The 12,845-nt window shown below is 41.4% G+C and overlaps 1 non-coding gene across 1 annotated transcript; it reads left to right on the forward strand.

Moving 5' to 3' along the window:
• Positions 1-12,336: 12,336 nt before the first annotated feature.
• Positions 12,337-12,462, forward strand: LOC123461307. Its single transcript, XR_006637596.1, has one exon. It is a non-coding gene; the product is annotated as a small nucleolar RNA SNORA44 (small nucleolar RNA).
• The last annotated feature ends 383 nt before the right edge of the window (positions 12,463-12,845 follow it).

Genomic DNA, 12,845 nt, shown 5'->3' on the forward strand with positions numbered 1-12,845 from the left:
CTCCTATTATAAGGGTCTTGTGTAAGTATTGCTAGGCACTGTGAGATATTGGATATGAAGGCCAATTTCTTTATGGACAGTTGTATGGAAGGAGTGGTACCCTTCCTTCGGCTCTTACATTCTTTGCACCACCTCTTCTGCAATGGACCCTGGGCCTTGTAGGGGGTGAGGCGTTTCAGTGCTGGACACCCCTCTGTCCCTTCTTCTCAGCACTATGTTGCCTTTTGGATCATCCCAGCGGTCATCACCATCTGGAAAAAGAATCTTCTCTAACCAGAAGTGAGAGTAGCATTAATATATATATTAAGTGTAGTGCTTTCAGGGCAATTTGGTGAGAGTAATATATGCATTTATCCAGACAAGAGCAGGTTTTATACCTCTCAGGCTCATGGCCTCCCCTGCCATAGGCTTTTGATTAGGTTTTCAGTACCAGGCATGTATTCCCTCCCATAGAGTGGGACTTCAGTCCGATTAGAGAGCTGTTGGTTTCCAACAGAGCAGACATGTCACTATTGCACTCGTCCAATCATTTGGTCTGTCTGGCCAAACTTGAGGATTCCACTGTCTCCTGTTTTTTTTTTTTTTTTGGTTTTTTTTTTTAAACCACTGATGTCTTCTGACTCCCATAAGGCTGCATACAGTGCAGATTTTTCCAGCTTTCAATTGGATGGACTACAGGGAGGTTTTCTGCTCATCACCACCTTGATTACTCAGTGACTTTGCTGCTCAGGCATATGAAGTCTTCAGCAATAGGGCTTTACCATCTCTTTCTCATGGAAAACCAAGGGCCTTGGCAATAGCCTGTAATGTTTTGGAGGCAACAGGGACCTCCCTGAAAATTTTCTAGTAATAGTCTATGGCTTCCGGATATGCCATTTTCAAGAAAGTAGATTTTCATATGTCTTATTCAGAATATCTTGAATTTTGATTGACCCTTCCCTCCCACCCTTCTTTTATACAATCTCTTCCCCTGACTTAGCTTAGCCTTTCTGCCCCCTGTAATCTGTTCTTCTATTTACACATATATAATACCATCCCCTAAAGTCCTACCCTCTCCTCCCTCCCATGTAGCCTTTTTCTAGCTTATGGGCCTCTGCTACTGATTTTTGGTTCCAGCTCACACACAAGTCTATACATTTGTAGCTATGATCCACATATGAGAGAGAACATGTGATGTTTGGCTTTCTGGGCCTGGGTTACCTCACTTAGTATAATCCTTTCCAGATTTACCATAGATCCAATTATAGCACTCCTAGGCATATATCTTAATGACTTTTCTCACTACCTTAGAGATACTTGCACAACCATGTATCTTGCTGCTCTATTGTCAATAACTAGGAAATGGAACCAGCCTAGATCCACAGATGAATGGATAATAAAGATCTGGTACCTTTACATAATAACATTCTATTCAGCAGTAAAGAAAATGAAATTTTGAAATTTGCAGGTAAATTGTTTCTTTTAGTGAATTTAGCACTAAGGTTTTGGTGGTGCAATTATTATCTGTCACCTGTTTAGATACTTATGTACCTTTTTTTCAGCCTAAGAATTCCTGTCAGGTGTTTAATTTCTTTTTATTGGAGCCATGCAATTCCCTCTTTTTCCTAATAGAACCACAGACATGCAAAACCAGAAAGGTGTATCAGCTGACAGTGCAAAAGTTGGCTTGCTTTCTACTCATCGTTTAAGGCAATGGTCAGTAAACAACTTTTGTACTGAGATCTCTGGGAGAAGTGCTTTTGTCTTGGTGATTTCTTTTAGAGTAACCTTACTATTACCCTGATGGATATATTTAAATCCATGTACAGTATTCATTAAGCTTTTGTGATTGGCCAGTTTATTATCAGTAACTGGTTTAAGTATCCATAGTAAATCAGTTTGCCCCTTCACTGTTAGTTTTACCTAAAGCTCCCTTTATCTCCCCTTGGGAGGATGGCGAGTATGGCCTGGAAGTCTGTCCAGCTTGGCAAATGAATAACACAATGGATGCCACTGGATCAGCCAAGTTCATAGGGTCATCCTGTTAGCATGGCTTGGTATGTCTTTTTGTCATTATCATCTTCTTTCTTTTTCTTCACTCAGAGTTGAAAAGCAGGTTTTTCTGCTAAATGTGGTTGGGCTATGAGTCTTAGGTCTCCCAGCCTGACAAAGTCAGTAGAAAACAATAAATGTCTTAAGAAGACATATAATTTTGTTAAGTTTACATACCAAATAGCATACATACCAAACTCTACTTAAAATATCATTCCAATAACATTATGTCTAAAAATCTTATTAGCAATGACAATAACAAATACACAGTTTTGTAACTGAACATAGTTTTAATCTAATTATTTGAATGAGTACAACTTTAAGTAAATTGTTACCAATTTTTTTTTGTAAATATAACCAAACCAGATAAATATCTTAAAAGACTATCATACAAACCTTATTTGATTTAGGTTTATAACAATGTGCTTATATTTAATCTTAGGTATTTAAATATTTTTTATTATAGTCAACTTAGTTATACCCATATTATTTTCTATTACCATTTTACAACCCTTTATGACATTATTTCATTTTTATTAGTTCTGTTATCTTCCATTATTATTTATTTTTATTTTAGGATAAAATAATTCATAACCTAAAATCTCATATACTCTAAGAAACTTTTTAATCTTTTTATGAAAAACGTCTTACACATTTATACCATGCTTCTCCCATTTAATTTTTTAGTTCATTTTGTTTATAAAATTTTACTATATGTAAATATATGCACACATAGAGTCAAACAGCACAATAAATTAAATTAAATTAAACTCAAATTACTTGATAATATAATTTTCTAATAGATCTTTAATTTGAGTGTTACACTAATAGCTTGCAGGGTATTTCTTCCCAATCTTTTCTATCTTTCTCTCCCTCCCCTCTCTTTTATCTCCTTTTAAGAGAGTTATATATTTTAGTCAGCTAACCAAGAGGAATGTTTCTATAGTACTGATTCATGCCATCTTTAGTTTTCGTATCTCCTCCCTCCTCCTCTTCACTTACCCTTTTCTACCCAGACCATTCTACTGTGCAGTCTGTCCCTCCACTTTCCTACCTATTACTTTCTGCTCTGATCACTCCCTGCTTCTCCTCTCTTCAAGCCATAGTCTTGCTTTCTACTCAGTACTAGTGATGCTTACTACAACTTAGAGACAAATCAAATTGTCTCATGTTAATATACACCAATGAGAGGGAACATGCAATGTTTGTCTCTTTGAGCCTTGGTAACCTCACTTAGCATTTTTTCCAGGTCCTGCTTATCTTATTATTTCATTTTCCCTTTTTGCTGAGTAGAATTCCATTGTGCGTATGTATCACATCTTCATTATACATTGAGCAGTTGATGAGCATATGGGCTGATTCCATTTCGTAATTGTTGTGAATAGAGCAGCCACACACATGGCTGAGCAATATCTCTATAGAAAAGAGCAGCGTCTTTAGGGCATATGCCAAAGAGTGGTATAGCTGGGTCAAATTGTAGACCTATGTTTAAATTATTTTTTAAAATTTAATTTATTAGTTTTCTTTTCAGTAAATACAGGCAATTTGGTACCATTATTTAGGCTCATCTGTGATCTACACCTTCCAATTAGACCCTCCTTGTTAATGAAAATGGGTCGTGCATTGTGGAGTTAGCCCCCAGTTATTGGTATGATAAATGTCTCTGCAAATCATGACCCAACATGTGACTCTGACATTCTTTCCGCCCCCTCTTCCGCAAAATTTCCCTGGGCCATGTTGGCTTCATTTTTGGTCTGCTTCAGTGCTGAGGTGTTGGGGGCCTCTGAGGCTCTGGCTCTCTGCTTTGGTAGGAGTTGATTTTTCTCTGCGTTGATCTCCTTCCCCTTTGTGCTGGTATCCGGTTCACAGGAAAACATCACCCTTGCTGATTTTGCCAGTTGTCCTTAGTTTCAGTTGGGCCCCTTTTGAGGTATGTTGGAGCAGCTCTCTTCTTAAGATCTGCATCTATCTGGAAAAGAGAAGCAGATTCTCCAACGGACAGTAAGTTAGCGCCCGGAAAATTGAGATAAGACTTACTTTTTTGATAGACAGTATGGTAGGTTTAGGCCCTCTTATACCCCGTGATTGATGGTAGCTTGATATTGTAGAGTGGGCTTGTGTTTGGGTATGGTTCTGACTTGTTTCCCAGCTCCAGCTATGGGTCTAGTACTACTGAGTGGATCAGTTAGCCAAATCAAGAGCAATTGATTCCTCACCATGGCTGTGTACCACTATTGCACTTGTGTGGGCATCACATCCAGTTATTTGTTGCTAATTAGATTAAACAACGTGTTGCTTGGACAGGTCTTGGTCATTTCCCCCAGTCGCCTATGTAGCGCCTTCTGGCACTAGACACGCTGACTGTCTGGAGACTGACTCTTTCCTGGCTTCCAGCCATGTCATTCCATTTTACATGTCAGCTGTGTATGGAGTCTTCAGCAATAGGGTCTTACCACTGGCCTTTGGTGGGTCATCAAGTACTCTGACAGAAGTCTTTCATTGTTTTGGAAAACCTTGTAGGTTTCTCTGATCAAAAGCTCATTGTGGATGGTAGGCCCAAGCTGGAACTGGGGGTTACAGGTCAGTGTCCACTAAGAAATTGAGGAAAAACATAACTAATATACAAGAGTTAGAGAGGATAGAGACAGAGGGGAGAGGGGGAGAGGGAGGGAGGGAAGATGTAGAAGATTTAGGTCAGTTTTGATCCTACCCTCTCCAGTGTCTTGTAGTTCAGGTGTTTCCTGTAAGGGTCTAGTGAAGGTTCAGCCATTTGGTCTGTCTTTTAGGAAGTAGAATTTTATGGTACCATTGCCGTTTGTGTCCGGATTACTGTTTTCCACCCTTTGATTCCCTCCCCGCCCTCCCATCCATCTTATTGTCTAGTCCATGAGGTGCTTGCTGGGTATGTAAGGCATCTTGGGCAGATTCAGGTTAGGTGTTGCAGATGAGTGAGACTATGTGTCGATTTTTTTTCTGTGATTGGGTAAGTTCACTGAGAATGATCTGTTCCAGGTTCAACCATTTTTCCTCAAATTTCTTTATGTCGTTTTTTCTTACTGCTGTATAGACTTCCATTGTGTAGATATACCACATCTTTGTTATCCATTCTTCTAATGATGGACATCTGGGTTGGTTACAGCTTTTAGCTATTACGAATTGAGCCGCTACAAACATGGTTGAGCAAATCTCTCTGGCTTTTGGTTTGAAGGTTTTAGGGTAGATGCCCAGTAATGGTATAACTGGGTCTGTTGGTATTTCTATAGCCAACTTTTTCAGGAGTCTCCATATTGCTTTCCAAAGTGGTTGTACCATCCTGCATTCCCATCAACAGTGAATGAGTGTCCCTGCTTCTCCACATCCTCGCCAGCATTTATTTTCATTTGACCTTTTGATGTTGGCTATCCTTATTGGGGTAAGGAGGAATCTCATAGTTGTTTTAATTTGCATTTCTCTGATGATTAGGGATGATGAACATTTTCTTAGGTGTGTGTTTGCCATTTGTATCTCTTCCTCTGTGAATTGCCTGTTTAACTCTGAGCCCCATTTTGTGAGTGGGGTATTTGTCTTCTTATTGTTTACACTTTTGAGTTCTTTGTAAATTCTAGAGATAAGGCCTCTATCAGTTGGATAACCTGCAAATATTTTCTCCCATTCTGTGGGTATTCTATTGGCTTTGCTTATTATATGCTTGTCTGTAAAGAAACTCTTCAGCTTCATATGATCCCAATGGTTGAGTGACTGTTTAAGAACTTGAGCCACTGGGGTTTTATTCAGGAAGTCTTTTTCCATTCCTATATCATGGAAAGTACTTCCTAAATTTTCTTCCAGTAGTTTTTGAGTTTCTGGTCTTATGTTGAGGTCTTTCATCCATTTGGATTTGAGTGTTGTGCATGGTGAAATGTTTGGATCAAGTTTTAGTTTCCTGCATGTGGTTATCCAGTTTGTCTAGCACCATTTGTTGAAGATGCTATCTTTTTTCCAGTCTATATTGTTTGGGCCTTTGTCGAATATCAAGTAGCTATAGTTGCTTGACCCAAAATCCGGGTCCTCAAGTCTATTCCACTGGTCTATACTCCTGTTTTTATGCCAGTACCATGCTGTTTTTATTACTATGGCTTTGTAATATAGCTTTATATCAGGTATGGTGATGCCACCAGAGGTATTTCTTTTGCTGAGGATATGTTTGGATATGCGAGGCCTTCTGCCTTTCCGTATGAAATTTGAGATCATTTTTTCTATCTCTGTGAAGAACACTGTAGGGATTTTAATTGGAATTGAGTTAAATCTATATATTGCCTTTGGTAGGATTGTCATCTTCACAATGTTAATTCTGCCTATCCAGGAGCATGGGAGGTCTTTCCATCGTTTCAAGTCCTCCTCAATTTCTTTTTTGAGAGTTTTTATATTTTCGTTGTATAGATCTTTTACTTCCTTGGTTAACGTTATTCCAAGGTATTTTATTTTTTTTTATTGCTATTGAAAATGGGACTATGTCCTTTATTTCTTTTTCTGTGTCTTTGTCATTTGCATACAGAAATGCTACCGATTTTTGTGCATTGATTTTGTATCCTGCTACTTTGCTATAGGAGTTAATCACCTTCAGGAGTTTTGGGATGGAGTCTCTCGGGTCTCTTACATATACAATCATGTCATCAGCGAATAGATCTAACTTAACTTCTTCCTTTCCAAATTGTATCCCTTTTATTTCCTTCTCCTGCCTTATTGCTTGGACTAGGACTTCCAGAACTATATTGAAAAGCAGAGGTGAGAGAGGACATCCCTGTCTTGTTCCTGATCTCAATGGGAATTCCTCTAGTCTCTCTCCATTAAGTATTATTTGGGCCTTTGGAGCTTTGTATATTGCCTTTATTATGGTAAGATGTGAACCTGTCATGCTGATTCTCTCCAATGTTTTGATCATGAAGTGATGTTGTATCTTGTCAAAGGCCTTTTCTGCATCTATCGATATGATCATGTGATTTTTATGTTTAAGCTTGTTTATATGGTGTATTACATTGACAGATTTTCGTATGTTGAACCACCCTTGTGTTCCTGGGATAAATCCCACTTGGTCAAGGTGGATAATGCTTTTGATGTGTTGTTGGATTCGGTTTGTGAGTATTTTGTTGAGGATCTTTGTGTCTATGTTCATTAGGGAAATAGGCCAATAGTTTCTTTTCTTGTGGCATCTCTGCCTGGTTTTGGGATTAGGGTGATACTAGCTTCATAGAAGGAGTTGGGTAGCTTTCCCTGTTCTTCAATTGTGTGGCACAGCTTTAGGAAGATTGGTTTGAGTTCTTCCATGAAGGTTTGATAAAATTCGGCTGGGAATCCATCTGGTCCTGGACTCTTCTTTTTTGGGAGGTTTTTTATTACTTTTTTCAATCTCCATGAGTGTGATGGGTTCATTGAGGTGATTGATCTGCTCTGAGTTTAGCTTTGGTAGATGGTATGCCTCCAGGAATTTATCCATCTCCTCCACATTTTCCAGTTTTGTGGAGTAGAGGTTTTTGAAATAAGTCCTGATGATTCTGCCGATTTCACTGATGTCTGTTGTGATCTCTCCTTTTTCATTTTGAATTTTGTTAATTGGGAGTCTCTCCTTTTTTTGCTTGATCAAATTGGCCAGAGGTTTGTCAATCTTGTTTTTTCAATGAACCAGCTCTTTGTTTTGTCAATTGCTTTAATTGTTTCCTTGGTTTCCAATTCATTAATTTTTGCTCTGATTTTAATTATTTCTTTCCTTCTGGAGCTCTTTGGGTTGGATTTCTCTTGTTTTTCCAATGCCTTTAGGTGGATGGTTAGGCTATTGATTTGGGATCTTTCTGTCTTTTTTATGAAGGCATTGAGTGCTATGAATTTTCCCCTGAGGACTGCCTTCATTGTGTCCCATAAGTTTTGGTATGATGTGTTCTCATTGTCATTCAATTCCAGGAATTTTGCAATTTCATCCACTATCCATTTATTGTTTAAGAGTGTGCTATTCAGTTTCCAGTTGCCATTGGGGTTCTTGTTGGTTTTTTTGTTGTTGATTTCTAGGAATATAGCATTATGATCTGATATCATGCAGGGAATTATGTCAATTTTCCTAAATATGTGGAGGCTATCTTTGTGACCCAGGATATGGTCTATTTTAGAGAATGTTCCATGGGCTGCTGAGAAGAATGTGTAGTCTGTGGATTTGGGATGGAAAGTTCTGTAGATGTCTGTTAGGTCTAAGTGCTCTATGGTTTTGTTGAGCTCTCTTACTTCCCTGTTGAGCTTCTGTTTGGATGATCTGTCTATTACTGATAATGGTATGTTGAAGTCCCCAGCTATGATGGTGTTGGTGGTTATTTCTGTTTTATTGTCAAGTAGGTTTTGTTTTATGAACTGTGGTGCCCCTGTGTTTGGTGCATACAGATTTATGATTGTAATATCCTCTTGATGGATTGTTCCCTTTATAAGTAGGAAGTAGCCTTCTTTGTCTTTTTTGATTATTTTTGGTTTTAAGTCAACTTTATCTGATATTAATATAGCTACCCCTGCTTGTTTCTTATTCCCATTTGCTTGGAATATTGTTTTCCACCCTTTTACTCTGAGGAGGTTTCTGTCTTTAGTGGTAAGGTGGGTTTCTTGAAGGCAGCAGATTGAGGGGTCTAATTTTTTGATCCACCCTGTTAGCCTGTGTCTCTTGATGGGTGAATTAAGGCCATTAATGTTTAGGGTGATGACTGTGATATTTGATTTGATCCATGTCATGTTGTGGTGGTAGAGGTGTGTTGGCGTTTCCATGGAATTTAATTTTTTTTTTCTATCTACTATGGGTTTGGTTGCTGTGATCTGCTTCTTGTAGGCATTTGTGTTTGGTTATTTGTTTCTTCTCTGTGGAGAATTTCCTGGCATACTTTCTGTAGGTTTGGTTTTGTGTTCATATAATTGTAAAGCTGAGTTTTCATGGAAAGTTTTCCTTTCACCATCTATTATAAGGGAGACTTTTGCAGGGTAGAGTAGTTTGGGTTAGAAGCCATAGTTTCTTAGAGTTTGGAGAGTATCATTCCAGGCCCTTCTAGCTTTCAGGGTTTCCATTGAGAAGTCTGAAGTAATTCTGCTGGGGTTTCCTTTGAAAGTGGTGTGCTGTTTTTCCCTAGCTGCTTTTAGGATTTTTTCCTTGGTGTCAATGTTTAGAGTCTTAATGATAATATGTCTTGGGGAGTTTCTCCTTTGGTCTAGTTGGTTAGGAGTTCTGTTTGCTTCTTGAATCTTGATGGGCCTTTCTTTTAAGAGACGGGGGAAGTTTTCTTCAATTATTGTGTTAAATAGGTTCTCCATGCCTTTGGTCTGAAATTCTTCTCCTTCTGGTATTCCAATGATTCTGATATTAGGATGTTTAAGTGTATCCCACAATTCTCTCATGTTCTGTTCACAGGAACTTTTGAACTTACTGAAATTTTTGGACTCTCAAACTGTTTCTTCCATCCTGTCTTCCAAATCAGAATTTCTATCTTCCACTTCGCTGACTCTATTCTTGAGAGCCTCTAGTGAGTTTTGGACTGGTTCAATTAAGTTTGCATTTTCTACTACTTTCCTATGTATCACTTCCATCGCTTTGTCCAGCTCCCTTTTTGTCTCATTTTCTGATTTTCTTGATGATTCTTGGAAATCATCCTTGCATTTCTTTATATTTTCATTTAGTATGGCCAGCTGATTTTTAAGGTCCTCTTTTTTTTCACTCTCCCTCAACTCTCTTAGCTCTCTTTGAATTCCTTCCAGTGTCTTATCATATTGCTCTAGCTTAGTGATGGTAGCATCCATACGATTATCTATCCTTTGTAGCTTTCCTGTCAGTTCTAGCAGTAGTTTGGTCAGGGTTGCATTGTTCATTGTTTCCACTTGATGTTCTGATCCGAAACACTCTTCTATGTTTTGGTTAGTTGTGATCCTTGTTGGACTGGGTGATCTGTCTGGGTTTTCTTCCATTTTATTTTTCATGTTATTTCTTTTGTGCTGTGGTCTACCCATGTCAGTGTATGGGCAGGTAGGTGGGTGGAACAGCCTGGGATCTAGCTTAATGTGAATCCAAAGCAGCCTGGGGCAGTTGCAAGCAGCCTGGGTTTTTTTTTTTTTTTTAAATTTTTATTTATTTATTTGAGAGCGACAGACACAGAGAGAAGGACAGAGAGAGGGAGAGAGAGAGAATGGGCGCGCCAGGGCTTCCAGCCTCTGCAAACGAACTCCAGATGCGTGCGCCCCCTTGTGCATCTGGCTAACGTGGGACCTGGGGAACCGAGCCTCGAACCGGGGTCCTTAGGCTTCACAGGCAAGCGCTTAACCGCTAAGCCATGTCTCCAGCCCCAGCCTGGGTTTTTGCTAACTCTTGCCAAAACCGCCTATCTATAGCCTGACAGGGGCACCAAAGTTGCCTAAATTCTCACCCAGTAATGCACCTAAGCTGCCTGCCTTTGAGCTTGAAAGGGACTGAGGTGGCAAGCCCTGAAGGTTCTCAGACTCTGGCTGGGTACACTGGGGTCTGTAAACAGTCTGTGCTCTCCCGCCTCAGGGGAGTGGGGGATGGATGGTGATGTACAGGTAGAGGATGGCACCTGCGCTGGCACGAGTGACTCAGTGTGGACTTGTGTGGCTCTTGCTGTGGGAGTGGGCCCGCTGCACGTGCAATTGTAGTGGAGAGGCAGATGATGTGGTTACGGAATCAAGACACAGCAGAGGCTGACCGGCAGCAAGTGATGTGGGCACAGAAGCAGGGGATCTGGCAGCCACCTATTCACGGCAGGGGTGGCCCCCACAGGCCTACGAACCGAGCACCACGTGGCTGGTCTACTCGCAGGATCAGAGAACAAGGGCGAGGTAGGAGGTCTCAGCTTCAGTGCAGCAGGCTGGCAGGTGTGACCGGTGGGTGCCTGATCAGTGCACAGCCACACAGGACACGCGGAGGGTGCGTGGGCGGGTGAGCAGACGGGGGCCGTGGGGTGCGACGGGGTGTATGGAGCGAGTGGGGCACACGGCGGGGGGATGCAGGGCGCTTGGGTGGGTGCAGGGGGCGTGGGACGCTGTGGGACGCCACGGGTGCTCTGGACTCGTGGGGGGGGCGGGTGCGGTTCGCGCGGGGGAGGGGGTCACGGGTCGCACGGGGGGGCGCAGAGCACGCTGAGGTAAGAAGGAGCGCGGGACGCCAGGACGCCGCGGGGCGCTCTTGATGCGCAGGGGGGGAGCGGGGTGCGCGGGGGGGGGGGGTGGCTGGAGGAGTGCAAGGGTGGGGCGCACGGGGGGGGGCTTGGGGGCGTGGGGCACGCCTGGGGGCCCGGGGCGCAGGATGCCGCAGGCGCTCTGGGCGGACTGCTGCGTGTGGATAGGCAGGGTGGGGCGCGCGGGGGGTGGGGCACACGGTGCGTGATGGGCGGGGGGCGGGGGTGTGCATGGGCATGGGGCACGGGGGTTGTGGGGCCACCGGGCCACGCCTGATGCGGGCGGTGTGGCGGGGCGTGGGGTGCGGGGGTGTGTGCTTCCCTCTTTTACCCTAATCTGTGCCCTCCCTCTTGCAAAAAATTTCTAATTTCCCTTGAATACTTGCCTTTGTTTTCCTTGTTGTCTGTAGTGCAGCTAGGTGTTCGCCATCTTGACTGGAAGTCCCCCACAGAGTTTTTCCCTATGTTTAAATTTTTGAGGAATTTTCACACTGCCTGTATAAGTTTGTACTCCTACAAACAGTTCCTTTGTCTCCACACACTTCCCAGAATTTGTTGTCATCAAAATTTTTGAAGATAAGCCATTCTGATCACAATGAGATAGAGTCTCAAAGAGGTTTTAATTTGTATTTCCATGATGGCTAAAGATGTTGATCATCTTTTCATATGCTTCTTGGCCATTTTTAGTTCTTCCTTTATCAACTCTGTTTAGTCCTCTCTGTTTTTCTGAGTGGGTTGATTGATTTTCTATTCCTTATTTTATTTTGAATTCTTTGTATATACTAGAAATTAAACTTCTGTCAGAAGTATAGCTGGTGAAGATTTTCTCCCACTCTATAGTTGTGCAATAGATTTTTAGTTTCATGCCATCACAGTGGTTTAGTGTTTGTTTTATTTTCTGGGATATTGGGGGGTCTTATTCCTGAAGTTTTTCCCTATGCCTATATTTGGAGTGTTCTTCCTACTTTTTACTCTAATTGCTTCATAGTTTCAGGTTTCATATTGAGGTCCTTGAAGCATTTGATGTTGAGTTTTGTACAGGTGATTCAGACCTCCACATGTATGTGTGCAGTTTCTCATCTGGTTACAGAGATATCAAGTCATACATAGAAAGAGTTAACAATAGCATGTTTCTAAGAGATGTGGCTGTTTGTGGATATGGAATCTCCAACTGCATGCTAGAGCAATGTGGAGAGACTTTGATAGTTCAAATCAACACAGTACCTGTGGCTGCCACTCGCCTAAAGTGTCAGGACTTGTCTGGAAGCCTGCCACCTGACGTTGTCCCCAAGTTTCTTGGAAGAGTCTGAAGAGCTTAACATCTCTGATTCCTGGATTTAATACCAAGAGCTGTATAATCAGTAAAGCTATAGCCTTTATCTGATCATTAGCCCACAGTTGGGAAGAAACTTCAGAAAAAACACAAAAGGACTACCGGAAGAAAGTTAACAAGCTGACTCTTTTAGAAGGTTAATATAGCTGAAGACAAATTTTTTCCTGGAACTGTAACATTTAGCTTTCCATAGTTCCTAGAGTCAGTTGGTATGCTAACAATATAGGTGTGGCTTTTGGGAGCCTCTGATTTTGGTCCCTTTTCGCAAAGCATATTGTTGCACATTGCTAGCAGCTTAC

The sequence above is a fragment of the Jaculus jaculus genome, chromosome 5, assembly GCF_020740685.1.
Source record: "Jaculus jaculus isolate mJacJac1 chromosome 5, mJacJac1.mat.Y.cur, whole genome shotgun sequence".
In the NCBI taxonomy this organism is placed as follows: domain Eukaryota; kingdom Metazoa; phylum Chordata; class Mammalia; order Rodentia; family Dipodidae; genus Jaculus; species Jaculus jaculus.